At 38.2% G+C, this 15,239-nt stretch overlaps 1 gene segment (V, D, J or C); it reads right to left on the minus strand.

Annotated features, from left to right (window-relative positions):
* Window positions 1-3,962: 3,962 nt before the first annotated feature.
* On the minus strand, window positions 3,963-4,410 carry LOC308098107 (Ig heavy chain V region 914-like). The segment is given in 2 exons: window positions 4,368-4,410; window positions 3,963-4,273 (listed from the first exon to the last, which is right to left on the minus strand).
* Between the last annotated feature and the right edge of the window lie 10,829 nt (window positions 4,411-15,239).

Here is a 15,239-nt window from a genome sequence, read left to right on the forward strand (position 1 = left end):
TACACAGTGTGCACCAGATATTGTAATGTCAAAAGTATTAGGATATGAAATGATAAAATAAACAGAATTGTAATAATGATAACATCAAAACTAAGTAATTTAGATATGGTAAAAGTCAAAAGCCGGTTTTTCCCAAACTGCCTGTGGTTCAAACTATGAAACCGGACAGCCTGAAAGCAGTGAATTTGTGTCCACCAGAAAGTGCAAGGCCATGTCTCAATAACATTAAGCAGCCAATAAAATGCTGTTACGTCCATCAGACGGGATAGGTTCGTCTTTAGCCAAGGATCCGTCTGAGGGGTGTGGCTGTAACGTATCAAGCCGTCACTCACAGAGTGACTGACAACATGGGTGGGAAGAAAAAACGCCAAAATGATAAGGGGGCCCGGGGTAATAGGAGGGTGGGGAACGACTGCACACAGAATGCAGGTTTCCCTGTAACGTGATCATGCTCCTAGAGAGATTCCCGCCTCTACTGGCCAGATAACCAACCCCACACAGCCACAAGGGATTCCCCCGGCTTGCATGCAAAAGACACAGACAGGCATAGATTGGATTTACAGGCAGCATACAGCCCATAGTCAATAAATGGGTGACAGGGAACTGGCATTTGAAACTACATATGTGATAGGAAATAGCATTAAATTGTGTGTTTTTCCACTAATAACAATATAGGTGTAGTGTGCATGACATGCACCAGGAGGGTACCAATACTGGTAAAGTGTCATGAAATATTAATTTCACTGAGGAAAGTTATGTAAAGATTATTATTGTTATTACAATATCATGTGTAACATTGGAAACATGGAGTACCACATTATTTTTTAAAGTATGAACTATACTGAAAAAATAATAACTAAGGTAAATATTTGTGGTACGGTGCACGATCTGATTAAAACATTGGTTTATGCTAAAAGAATAATAACAAAGAGAGCTGGAAGAGAGACAGGGAAAAAGGAGGGCCTTATTTAAATTAAAATATATACAGGACATCAGATTGTAAAGTAAATAATGTTTTTTTTGTTTTTTGTTTTGTTTTCAGTCAAATACACGATGCGGTAGCATAAGAAAACTTGGATAAAGTAATACAAGGTCTAAGTAAAATGCTATATAGGATCAGAATCTAGAGAAATAATTAGGCTATGAGGAATAAAATATGTCTGTAGCACATATGTTAACAGTTCTTTAGGAACCCGAAGACAACACCTGAGCAAAAGAAAGCCAAGAAGGTGGGGTGAACCCATCCGCCTTAAAGTTTGATGACACCCCAGACGAATGACTACAAAGAGGAGTTCGGCCTGTTGGCGACAGCAAGATGGCCAGATCACAGAGTGGACAGTAATTCTGTCACGCACACAGGCTCCTCACCCGAGAGTGGAGACTAGGATAAAGACAATAGGACCCCCATCTGACAACATACTGTCTCCTCAGAGGCTGAGTGGAATGACAAAGGAAGAAATGAAACAACAGTCGGGATGACCGTAGTCAACAGAACTATGGCACTTCAATCACAGGAGCACCAAAGCGGGAACAACGAAGGAAGAGAGTCGTAAGAGTCTCAACCATCGACTTCCGGGATGTTCGAATGCAGGAATAACGAGGGGAGGAAATACGCAAGTAATCAGTAATTTCAGACCATCGACTCCAAAGAATGTGATTGAAGCTGGAAGATAATGAGAGATTAGTTTCTCATTATCAACAGTCATTGTTGACAAACGTGGAGAAAAAGAATTTAGCCAAGGAGGGAAGATAGTAATTTTAGATTTTTTTTTTCATTTTAGAAAAATGACATATTTAAAATAAAATATTTGAAGCAAAAATGTAAACCAAGGAGGGACACCACACGTCCCAACATTTGGGGTCACAGTAAAAAGGCCCAAACAAGTTAAAGTTAAAGTTTGTATTGATGTACATTAATTACCCAAAGAGTGTAAAGAGCTAAGAGATATTAATAAAAATATATTAATGTGTAAGCCTCACACAAATGTAATGTAACTAAGCAAGGAAAGAAAATTTTGAATGTACTGTATATGTATTGAAAAATATGTAAACCAAATTTGTAAAAACGCAGCACTGTTTAAAATGATTGTAAAAAGGATTTTTTTTCGTCTGCAAGGAGTACAAAGTAAGAACAGCAGTTATTAAAAAACATGGAAACATGGCGCAAACGTGCCAATGAGAAATATTGATCTCATATCGGCTTAAAGCACATATATAACTATAGATCCAACGGTTTTAACCGTTAGAAGGAGGGAATGTTGTACTCTTTTAGTGTTATATATGAAGTTTACCACTTTGTGAATGTATTAGTAGAGAGCTGGGTAAGAGGCCTTGTCAGATACAGGGTGGCAGAAGGACAGAGTCAGAGGCGGGAAAGGTTGCAGCCTGCTGCAAACTGACACTCTAAACTCTCACCCAGTCCGCTCAGTAACGTAATGTCATACCTGGAGTTGTGAAAGACTCATTGCAAAATACACGGACCACCACAGTAATAAGAACCTAGACACACGAGTTAAGATGCATGACTTGTGACACAGCACAACATAGATTCGGACATTAGGATATCCCATCCTAAAGTCAACAGGTTACTTATAGACAAGAACTGGCAAATGTAAGACAGGGGTTCCCGGTTTGACCAGTCAATGTGACATGGACTTGGAAAGGTCAAAGCTCTCAGATGGGTAAATTGTTTACGAATAACATTAATGAATGTACTTGGATTACACTGTGACGACATTCATCTCATGTATAAAGACACCCTGAATCCTGTGAAATCCTAGGCAGACCTGCAGCGGTCTGCTTCAGCTTGTGTTATTGGCTTATGTATGGCTGACTATGTGAATAAACTAATATGTGATTATATTCGTCGTTGTCTGTCGTAACTTTGAGTAATAAGTTAACACGTTCTATAACCTCTTAAAAGCAGCGTTGTTGGGAAGCCTTTCTGATTCAATAGAAATGATCTACATGAGAAGGCATTTGACATCATCTGAAATAATGCTACTTAGGACAATTATAACAATACAGGACACAATGAGTTACCCATTCTGGATTACTTATATGAAATAAGAGACATGTTAGATGAAAAATATTTATCCTCTAATAACAGCATATGCAGGAATTGTAGTAAATAAGGGTTGTTTAATCATTTTTTGTAGTAGGTAGTAGCTGAGCACAGGGTTAGAGTTAGGGTTACACACACACACACACACACACGCACGCACGCACGCACGCACGCACGCACGCACGCACGCACGCACGCACGCACGCACGCACGCACGCACGCACGCACGCACGCACGCACGCACGCACGCACGCACACACACACACACACACACACACACACACACACAACACACACACACACACACACACACACACACACACACACACACACACACACACACACAGTACCAGTACAACCACAGGAAAAAAAAAAGGATGCTTGAATACAAAAAAAAAAGAAAAAAAACGGAAAACTTACAGTGCAAGAAATTAAAAATGTTTTAAAGGCAGTGACAAAAAGAAAGGTCTCTAGTTTTAAACACAGGTTACACAATTAAAATATCTTAAAGTTCTATGCTATAATTTAGATTGCCATTGTTTACTATTATGAAATAACAGCCTCCAGCTGCCAACAGCAACATTATAGAGCCTTAGAATTTGAACTGATAGATCAGATGAACTACGATACAAAATATGTGGAAAGACACATCTGAGCTTGACTGACTTATACATCGATAATGAATAATAAGGTATTTTATTTCATCATTCTTTGAAAGCTATGTTTAGAGGATCTAATTAATTTTGTCAATATTTATATTCAATATTTTTCAATTATATTTGGCCAGAGCTCTTCAATTCATCCATGTCATATAAACAACTCCTCTGGTGGTTTCAGCCTAAAGGTATTAATACTGACTGATAGAAGGGTTTTTGTTCAGGTCTGATGATGGTTTTTATTACTGTGGGTCTCTGGCACAATAATACACAGCTGTGTCTTCAGGCTGCACATTCTGTCCATTCAGAGTCACTGTGTTGCTGGAAGAGTCTACCGAGATACTGAACTTGTTTTTGAGGGAATCCTTGTAGTATGTATTCGCTGAACCTGTAGCTTTACTCCCAATCCACTCCAGTCTTTTCCCTGCAGGTTGTCTGATCCATGCTGTCAAATAGGTACCAACAGAATATGAGACTCTACAGGTGATGGTCAGCGGTTGACCTGGCTGGACAGTCAGGGAGGCTGGCTGAGTCAGTGTCTCACTGTTCACACCTGTGGAAAAGAGAAACCTTCAGTAATAAATGTAACTGTTTACAATGTAGAATAACAACTGTCTTAATTTATAAACAAATCCAGAGAGACTCACAGGATCCAGCTGCCAGCAGCAGCAGCAGAGCTACAGAGAACATGGTTTGATTTGAAGATGAGTTGATGGGAGCTGCTCTTCTCAGAGGGACAGACTGAGACTCTGCATCTCTCAACCACAAATACATGACATTTATATGAGGGCTGTTAGGATGAGGAAACCAAATGTTTTACATAATGACACAAAGCTATTATTAATATTAGCCTATTCATTAACTTTACAGGAACCGTTGTCACCGTTGTACTGTTCATCAAAACAGCTCAGTAGAATCATAAGAAAGCTATAGCCGTAAGTTGAAAAGGCTATTTAAAACTTTTTGTAGAGAATTCCATATACAGGAAGAACAATAGTGTTCAACTGTGTTCCTTGTATATGTTAACCAATTGCAAGCAAATGCCATATAAATCGCATCTATCAAATACTGCAATATGATAGATGGTCCTGGCAGCTGGATCCTGTGAGTCTCTCTGGATTTGTTTATGAACCGAGACAGTTGTTATTGTACAGTGTAAACAGTTAATTTATTAGAAAAGGTATCTCTTTTCCACAGGTGTACAGTGCAGAAGAAATTATTTAAAATGCAGAGGCAAACAGATAGATCTTTAGTTTTTATTTAAACACAGGTTACAGAATAAAAAATCACACCCAGTGTGAAGTGGGCGGTGTGGTCACAGTGGTCATCACAGTGATGGAAGTTCACTTAAAGATAGTAATATTGTGGACCAACACCCCTAACTTAAAAAAACCCATAAATGTGTTTTTTTAAGCACTTTTAAGACCTTTTTAATACCTGCATCAAAAGTAATCAACAAACTATACAATTAAACTGGTCAAACATTGAACAAATTGTCAAATAATATTAGAAAGAGGCAAAAGTTGTGAAAATAGCTGATCTACAAGCTCACAACGCCTTGCAACCCGAGGTGTTGTGAGCTTGTAGATCTGCTTTTTTCACAATATTTATCTGTGGAACTGAGTCAAACAAAATGTAATGCCTCAAGGCTCAACTCCTACAATTCCAAGTGCTTGTCAGGGTTGGTGGGTCCCCAGTTCAAATATGATTATTAGGGGGGGTCACGGCCTGAAAGGGTTTAGAACCACTGATTTACATACCAAATATGTGGGAAAAGGTATCTGAGCTTGACTGACTTATAGACATTGATAATGATTAATCAGATATTTTAGTTTAGAGAATCTGATACATTTTGTCAGTATTTGTATTCAATATTTTTCATGTATATTTGGTCACAGCTCTTCAATTCAATTATGATGTGAGCGCCTCCTCTGTTGGGTTCAGCTATTAAATGCTGACTGATAGAGGGGTTTTTGTTCAGGTCTACAGATGGTTTATATTACAGTGGGTGTCTGGCACAATAATACACAGCTGTGTCTTCAGGCTGCACATTCTGTCCGTTCAGAGTCACTGTCTTGCTGGAAGTATCTAACGAGATACTGAACTTATTTTTGAGGGAATCCTTGTAGTATGAAGTCCCTGTATCTTTCATCCCAATCCACTCCAGTCCTTTCCCTGCAGGTTGTCTGATCCATGCTGTATAAGAGCTACTAAGAGAATATGAGACTCTACAGGTGATGGTCAGTGGTTGACCTGTCTGGACAGTCAGGGAGGCTGGCTGAGTCAGTGTCTCACTGTTCACACCTGTGGAAAAGAGAAACATTTAGTAATAAATTAAAAATTCACAATGTAGAATAAGAACTGTCATATATTATAATCAAATCCATTGAGACTCACAGGATCCAACTGCCAACAGCAGCAGAGCTACAGAGAACATGGTTTTATAAGATGAACAGATGGAAGCTGCTCTTCTCAGAGGGACGGACTGACTCTCTCAACTACAAATAAATGGCATTTATATGAGGGCTGTTAGGATGAGGAAACCAAATATCTGTTTTACATAATGACACAAAGCTATTAACATTATTCATTTTCTTAACAGTAACATATTATGTTACCATTATCAAGACTAGATTGTCATGGTTCATCTTCAACATATAATTTATTTATGAAATGTTTATAATGATGGATTATTGTGTGGGGAAAGATGTTGTTGGATGTTGAATGAAACATTCCTTAAAAACAGTATTGTACATCAAAACAGTATAGGTTTATATGTTCTCTTACTGCCAGTGTCACTATAGAAACAACTCAGTCTCCTAAATTGTGATGTGAAGTAAACAAATGATGTATGATTTGTGACTTGTTTCTCATTGTAAGTCTCAAAACCAATAAAACACTGCAGTGTCCACAGCCTTTATGTTGTTCACATGGAGATCCACTTTCTATCTGCCATGAGCAAAGTAGTCATCTATTCTGTAATTTGTGATTAATTCATGGATAGTAAAAAAAAGAAAAGCAAAGTTTTTTCAAAGACTGTACACTGGTACAAGGTCGTTTTAGAACATAATTCCTGTAATTCTCAAGAATTTGTCTAAAAGCATCATTGTTTATACTAATTAATTAAAGTGAAAAGAGGAAGTTCTTCAACATCTTTAGTTTTTGTACAGCTCTGCAATCTCCTGTGTCACTGTGACTGTCTAGCACAGTAATAAACAGCAGAGTCTTCTGTCTTCAGACTGTTCATCTGGAGATACACCTGCTTTCTGCTATTGTCTCTGGAGATAATGAACCGACCCTGGAATGACTGGGAGTAGTATATGTCACCACCACTGCCAATGTAGGCAATCCACTCCAGTCCTTTACCAGGAGCCTGTCTGATCCAAGCAGCATCAATGTTACTACTAAACCCAGAATATGTACAGGTCACCTTGTGGGATTCTCCTGGCTTTTTATCCACTGGTTCAGATTCAGTCAGTGTCTGACCCTTAACACCTGTGTAGACAGAACACAAGAAGCTGGCCAATCAATGCAGAACATGTTTCTGAATGCACATAAGTGAAAGGTAGAGTCCATAAATTAAATTAAAATGAAAAGACTAATTACTTACTGTGTATATTTACTACCAAGAGGAGTATCATTAATAAACTCCAGCAACTCAGCTCCATGGTTCTAATGTCAGTCGATCTCATATGAATAGACAACTACAGCTGAGAGTCTGGTTATAAAGAGATTGGAGAGAGACTTTGCATAGACCACCCTCTAGAGGTTTTATTAGGGACTGTGAAAAGGCATTCATACATAATGGAATAAATATTATGCAACTTGGGACAATTATAAAAATACACAGGAAACAATGAGTTGTCTATTCTGCATTTTTGTATGACAATATATATATATATATGTTAGAGGGAAATTGGCATTCCAGGGAAATTGAAAAAGGAGCGCTTTTCAAAGGCCGAGGAGGCGCGAGGGTGCGCCTCCTCGGCCTCAAGCTCTGCTGAGTCGGCGCGCCTCCGTCATGGACAATAACTATTATCACGTGTGCCTGTGAACGCGTGTGCCTGTGAACGCGTGTTCAGCGTTCCCCTAGCGTAGCTTCCTGGTTGCTATGTGGGGGGGAACAACAAAAGCCAGGTCGGTCTCGCATCAAAGCCCCGCCTCGCGCCTCCTCCTCCTCGCGCCGCCTCGTATCAAAGCCCCGCTTCGCGCCTCCTCCTCCTCCTCGCGCCGCCTCGTATCAAAGCCCCGCTTCGCGCCTCCTCCTCCTCCTCCTCCTCCTCGCGCCGCCTTGTATCAAAGCCCCGCCTCGCGCCTCGTCCTCCTCCTCGCGAGCCTCACGTAAAAAACCCTGTCTCGAAAAGCCCCGCCTCGCGCCGAAGGCCCGCGCCTAAAAGCGAGCGCTCCTCTTTCAATTTCCCTGGAATGCCAATTTCCCTGTGACATATATATACACACACACACAGTATATGGCAATTTTTCGGAAGGTGAAATATAGGCCACCCAACAATTTGTAACATCACACAGATCGGATTGTCATTTATATAAAGAGTTGTATTTCAACAGGTAAAATATACTACTAACCAAGGCAAGGCAAGGCAAGACATTGATTGATTGATTGATTGATTGATTGATTGATTGATTGATTGATTGATTGATTGATTGATTGATTGATTGATTGATTGATTGATTGATTGATTGATTGATTGATTGATTGATTGATTGAACACTTTATTAACATGATTATTAACAGTACAGGAAGTACAGTCAAAGGTAATGCTAAAAGGATTATACAAAAAGCCCCAGGGGATTGTTTTCAGTGTGGTCCATTGTACTCAACTATTGATCAGACATATAATACAATGCATTTACAATACAACAATACAATACAATACAATTCAAATACAATTTAAAACATATTGGAATAAAGCTCAGTAGAATCATCAGGTATATTTACAGAGAAAGCTAGCGGTAAGTGAAAAAGGCTATTTAAAACATGTTGTAGAGAATTCCACATATACTGTACATTAGAGGAAGCAGAGTAGATTTTTAATTTATCTATGTAACAACTGTGTTCCTTGTATTTGTTGAACAATTGCAAGCAGGAGCGGGGTAGTAGTAGCAGTAGTAAGGAGATATCTAGATTATTTACTTTAATAACGGCATCAATATTAAATATAGTGGAAAAGAGCTCTTTAAATAAATATATGGGTGGCTCTTAAAAGACCCTTGTTGGCAGAGACTAAAACTAAAACTTCAAAAATGTAGTTTGCCGTTGTTTTCCATAACAGCCTCCAACAGCAACATTAGAGCCATAGAATGTGAACTGATAGATCAGGAGAACTACGATACCAAATATGTGGAAAAACACAACTAAGCTGGTGATTGACTTATAGACTTTAATAATGTTTAATAAGGTATTGTTTCCATCTTTCATGGAAAATTATGTTTAGAGTTTTTTCAAAAATGTTGTCAGTATTTGTATTCAATATTTTCTATTTATATTTGGCCACAGCTCTTCAATTCATTCATGTGATGTGAGTCTCTCCACTGGTGGGGTCGGTATTAACTGCTGAGTGACAGAGGGGTTTTTGTTCAGGTCTACTGATGGTTTGTTTCATTGTGGGTCTCTGGCACAATAATACACAGCTGTGTCTTCAGGCTGCACATTCTGTCCATTCAGAGACACTGTGTTGCTGGAAGAGTCTAACGAGATACTAAACTTATTTTTGAGGGAGTCCTTGTAGTATGTATACCCTGTATTTTTACTCCCAATCCACTCCAGTCCTTTCCCTGCAGGTTGTCTGATCCATGCTGTATAGCTACCAAGAGAATATGAGACTCTACAGGTGATGGTCAGTGGTTGACCTGGCTGGACAGTCAGGGAGGCTGGCTGAGTCAGTGTCTGACTTTTCACACCTGTGGAAAAGACAAACGTTTAGTAATAAAGTAACATTGTAGAATAAGAACTGTCATATATTATAATCAGATCCAGAAAGACTCACAGGATCCAGCTGCCAGCAGCAGCAGAGCTACAGAGAACATGGTTTTATATGAACTGATGGAAGCTGCTCTTCTCAGAGGGACGGACTGACTTTCTCAACTACAAATAAATGGCATTTATATGAGGGCTAATAGGATGAGGAAACCAAATATGTGTTTTACATAATGACACAAAGCTATTATCAGTATTCATTTTCTTAACAGTATGATGTTACCATGATCAAGACTAGATTGTCATGGTTCATCTTCAACATATACTTTATTTATGAAATGTTTATAATGATGGATTATTGTGTGGGGGAAGATGTTGTTGGATGTTGAATGAAACATTCTTTAAAAACAGTATTGTACATCAAAACAGTAAAGGTTTATATTTCCTCTTACTGCCAGTGTCACTATAGAAACAACTCACGTAGTCTCCTAAATTGTAATGTGAAGTAAAAGAATGATGTATGATTGGTAACTTATTTCTCATTGTAAGTCTCGGAAACAATAAAACACTGCAGTGTCCTCAGCCTTCATGTTGTTCACTTGGAGATCCACCTTCTATCTGCCATGAGTACTTAAGGTAGGGTAAGTGATTTTCTTTGGTTAAAAGAAGTGTTACATAGCTTTATATTCTGATAGTACTAATTGCTATAGTGTTTGTTCAGTAAGTAACAGGAGTCTCCACGTCTCTCTAACTCTTTATTAAACAGAAAATGCATTTTCAGGTCAGGATACCAATTTCATCTAATCAGGACAGAGAACTCAGTCAGGACACATATAGATTAAACATGTGAAATTGGGAGTGATGACACAAAGAAATGAGCAGACAAAATTGGAACTGGAACATAAACATGAAGCTGATAAATGGGTACTCTCTCCTGATTGGCTGACATTTTGTCACCTACCTGAAAATTTATTTTCTGTTTATGAAAGAGCTAGAAAGACAGGGAGACCCCTGTTACTGAACAAACACTAGAGTCTATAGCAATGATTACGATCACAATATAGTGCTTTGACCTAATAACAATTATTTTTTTGTTTTGACCAAAAAATATCACTTGCCCTACCTTTAAATCATCTATTCTGTAATTTGCGATTAATTCATGGCTAGTAAAACAAACAAAAAAAGACTACACTGGTACAAGGTTGTTTTAGAACATATACTATAATTCTCATACATTTGTCTAAAAGCATCATTGTTTATACTAATTAATCAAAGTGAAAAGAGGAAGTTCTTCAACATATTTAGTTTTTGTACAGCTCTGCAGCCTCCCGTGTCACTGTGACTCTCTAGCACAGTAATAAACAGCAGAGTCTTCAGTCTTCAGAGTGTTCATCTGGAGGTACAGCTTACTGCTGGAATCATCTCTGGAGATGATGAATCTACCCTGGACTGACTGGGAGTAGGTGGGACCGCCAGTATAGGCAATCCACTCCAGTCCTTTACCAGGAGCCTGTCTGATCCAAGCCATGCTATAGCTACTGAATGTAAATCCAGAGGCTGTACAGGTCAGCTTGTGAGATTCTCCTGGCTTTTTAAATACTGGTTCAGATTCAGTCAACGTTTGACCCTTAACACCTGTAGATTTAAGTGATTTAATGATTTAGGTCATTAAGACGTTTAATACATATAGTATAACAGTGACATATGAGATTAACCAACAACAACTCACTGATACTGAATATAGACACCATCATCAGTAGTAAACTGCTGCCAGTCTTCAGTTCCATGGTTCTAATGTCAGTCAGTTTAACATCAATGAGAAGACCAGAGCTGAAAGTCTGCTTATGAAGAGTTAGAGGAGAGAGACACTTTGCATAGACTGCCCTCTAAAGGTTTAAATAGACAATGACTTTAATAGTTTCTGTTAGATTTATAGCTTACTGTTTGTGTGGAACTGGCTATTTAAAGGGTAGCTGTTTAATCAAACGTTTTTAGGTTCAGATTTTATCATGGTCACTTTTTAAATGGCTCAGTGTGTCTCCCCTCAACAATTATGTTTTAAACAACCCTTAAAGCCCTGTCATCTAGTTATTATTTATTGTCTTAATATGATTAAAGAGGTGGTGCCATGTTTTTGCACTTTTTCTGTTTTTCATGTGTCTATGAGGTTGATAGAACTTCATTAAGCCCCCCGGTGGTGTTTTTATGGTGTTTTATGTCTTCTCTGACTATTTGGAGTTTTTTCCTGGAGGCTGAAACCTTGAGGGTCAAATGTGCCAATAGAGAAACAGCGCTTTAGTGACATCACAAAGCCCACACCCTCCCCCTCATTATCATAACACAACAGGTGTGGGCATGAGGAGGAGGAGGAGGGACTAGGACAGGTGGGTGGTGCTAAGGTGGTGGAGGAGGTGCTAAGGTGAGAACCAGGTATACTTAATGCACTGGTGGGTGTGTCTACATAAAAACAACATTTTAACACTTACTGTACACTTTTTTTTTGTTGAAAAAAATCCTTACATAATAATAATACCTTATGATCAGGTTTTAGGGTTGAAAAATATCATGGCACTCCATCTTTAATGTAGTTCCTATAATGTAATTGGGATGAGTGGTATAGGGTTTTTGTACAGCTGTTCAACAACCCCCAGTCACTGTGTCCCTCTAGCACAATAATAAACAGCAGAGTCTTCAGTCTTCAGACTGTTCATTTGTAGGTACAGTTTACTGCTGGAGTCATGTCTGGAGATGATGTGTATGAAAGCTATCCACTCCAGTCCTTTACCAGGAGCCTGTCTGATCCAGTTCATTGCATAGCTACTGAATGTGAATCCAGAGGCTGTACAGGTCAGTTTGTGAGATTTTCCAGGCTTTTTAAGAGCTGGTTCAGACTCAGTTAAGATCTGACCTTCAACAACCAGAGAAACAAGAACACCAACTACAGTAACAACAGCAACATCTTTTTATGAGCCATATTTACACTTTATATTTACTTCCCTGACTTTTTGGAAAAGATAATTTCAGGATTTTTTTTTGTTATCACAATATGCCTTTTTCATAGAAAGTAACTCATTTTGTAAATTAATAAATTAAAACAACATAAAATAAATGAATTATCATGCATTGCTTATGCATTGTTAGCATTAGTTGTATTATTGGTTTAGTAACTGATGTATTAGTGTGCCAGATATTTCTTTATAAATAGTGGCTTTTTAACCACTGGTTCAGATTCAGTCAGTGTCTGACCCTTAACACCTGTGTAGACACAACACAAGAAAATCTGGTCAATAAAGATATTTCAGAATGTAGGCCTACATAAGTTAAAGGTAGAGTAATTCCGGAAAATGTTCAAACTTACAGTGCAAGAAATGAAAAATGTTTTAAAGGCAGTGAAAAAAAGAAAGGTCTCTAGTTTTAAACACAGGTTACACAATTAAAATATCTTAAAGTTCTATGCAATAATTTAGGTTGCCATTGTTTACTATTATGAAATTACAGCCTCCAGCTGCCAACAGCAACATTAGAGCCTTAGAATTATAACTGATCAGGTGAACTACGATGAACTAAGATGAACTACGATACCAAATATGTGGAAAAACTCATCTGAGCTTGACTGACTTATACACTGTTAATGATTAATAAGATATTTTCTTTCATCATTCTTTGAAAGCTATGTTTAAAAGATCTGATACATTTTGTCAATATTTATATTCAATATCTTTCCTGAGAACTGACCAGTACAACCTTACAGTATACAGATGGCCACTAAGCAGCTCCACTGAAGCAGTTGTAAGTTCAGTGCCTTGCTCAATGGCACTTCAGCAGTGTTGGGGGAGTGGAGAGTGATGATCATTAACTTCCCCACCCAGTTTTCCTGCCAGCCCGGGGAATCTAACCGGCAACCGTCCGGCAACAAAGGCGCTCCTCTAACCTTTAGGCTACCGATGCCCTGAAACTGGGAATTTTTCTGAAGGTGAAATAGGCCACCCAAAAGGTTTATATTATGTAACATATCACACAGATCGGATTTGATTGTCATTTAAAAAGAGTTTGCACTATTAACCAATTTCACAAGGCAAGACAAGCTTATTCGTATTACAAGACAGTTAAAATTTGAGACAGATCATTAAAAGAGTGTAATATAAACACATAAAAGGACGGTTGAATACAATAACATTGTAAAAAAAAAAAGAATAAAAAAATAGTAAATAAAAATGAAAACCAGAAAATGTATAAACTTACAGTGAAAGAAATTAAAAATGTTTCAAAGGCAGTGACAAAAAGAAAGGTCTCTAGTTTTAAACACAGGTTACACAATTAAAATATCTTAAATTTCTATGCAATGATTTAGGTTGCCATTGTTTACTATTATGAAACAAGCCTCTGAGCTTGACTGACTTATACATTGATAATGATTAATAAGATATTTTCTTTCATCATTCTCTGAAAGCTATGTTAAGAGGATCTGATCAATTTTGTCAATATTTATAATCAGTATTTCATAATATTAATGTATATTTGGCCACAGCTCTTCAATTCATCCATGTGATATGAACAACTCCTCTGGTGGCCTGAAGGTATTATGCTGACTTACTGTAGAGGGTTTTTTGTTCAGGTCTACTGATGGTTCGTATCATTGTGGCTCTCTGGCACAATAATACACAGCTGTGTCTTCAAGCTGCACATTCTGTCCACTCAGAGTCACTGTGTTGCTGGAAGAGTCTAACGAGATACTGAACTTGTTTTTGAGGGAATCCTTGTAGTATATATTCCCTGACCCTGTAAATATTCATCCACTCCAGTCCTTTCCCTGAAGGTTGTCTGATCCATGCTGTATAGCTACCAAGAGAATATGAGACTCTACAGGTGATGGTCAGTGGTCGACCAGGCTGGACAGTCAGGGAGGCTGGCTGAGTCAGTGTCTCACTGTTCACAAATGTGGAAAATAGATTTAGTAATACATCTAACTGTTTACAGTGTAGAATAACAACTGTCTTAGTTTATAAACAAATCCAGAGAGACTCACAGGATCCAGCTGCCAGCAGCAGCAGCAGCAGAGCTACAGAGAACATGGTTTGATTTGAAGATGAGTTGATGGGAGCTGCTCTTCTCAGAGGGACAGACTGACACTCTGCATCTCTCAACCACAAATAAATGACATTTATATGAGGGCTGTTAGGATGAGGAAACCAGATGTTTTACATAATGACACAAAGCTATTATTAATATTATCCTATTCATGCACTTTAAAGGAACCGATGTCACCATTATCAAGACTGAGACTTTAGATGAATTCATAGATTGCCATCATGGTCAATTTTGATCATAGAATTCATTTAATGAAGTTTATGGTGATGGACTATTGTGAGGGGAATGATACTGTTGGATGCTGAATGATATATTCTTTAAAAACTGTACAGTTCATCTAAACAGTACAGGAGTAGATTTAACTTCTCTCTACATGCCTAGTGTCACTATAGAAATAACAGAATCCTAAATAGTGATGTGAAGTACTTAGTTCATCTGTTCTGTATTTTGTGATGGGTTCATGGCTAAAAAAAAGTTGTAGAACAAAACTCCATAC

This window comes from Gymnoscopelus braueri (genome assembly GCF_963280865.1).
Source record: "Gymnoscopelus braueri genome assembly, chromosome: 13".
In the NCBI taxonomy this organism is placed as follows: Eukaryota; Metazoa; Chordata; class Actinopteri; order Myctophiformes; family Myctophidae; genus Gymnoscopelus; species Gymnoscopelus braueri.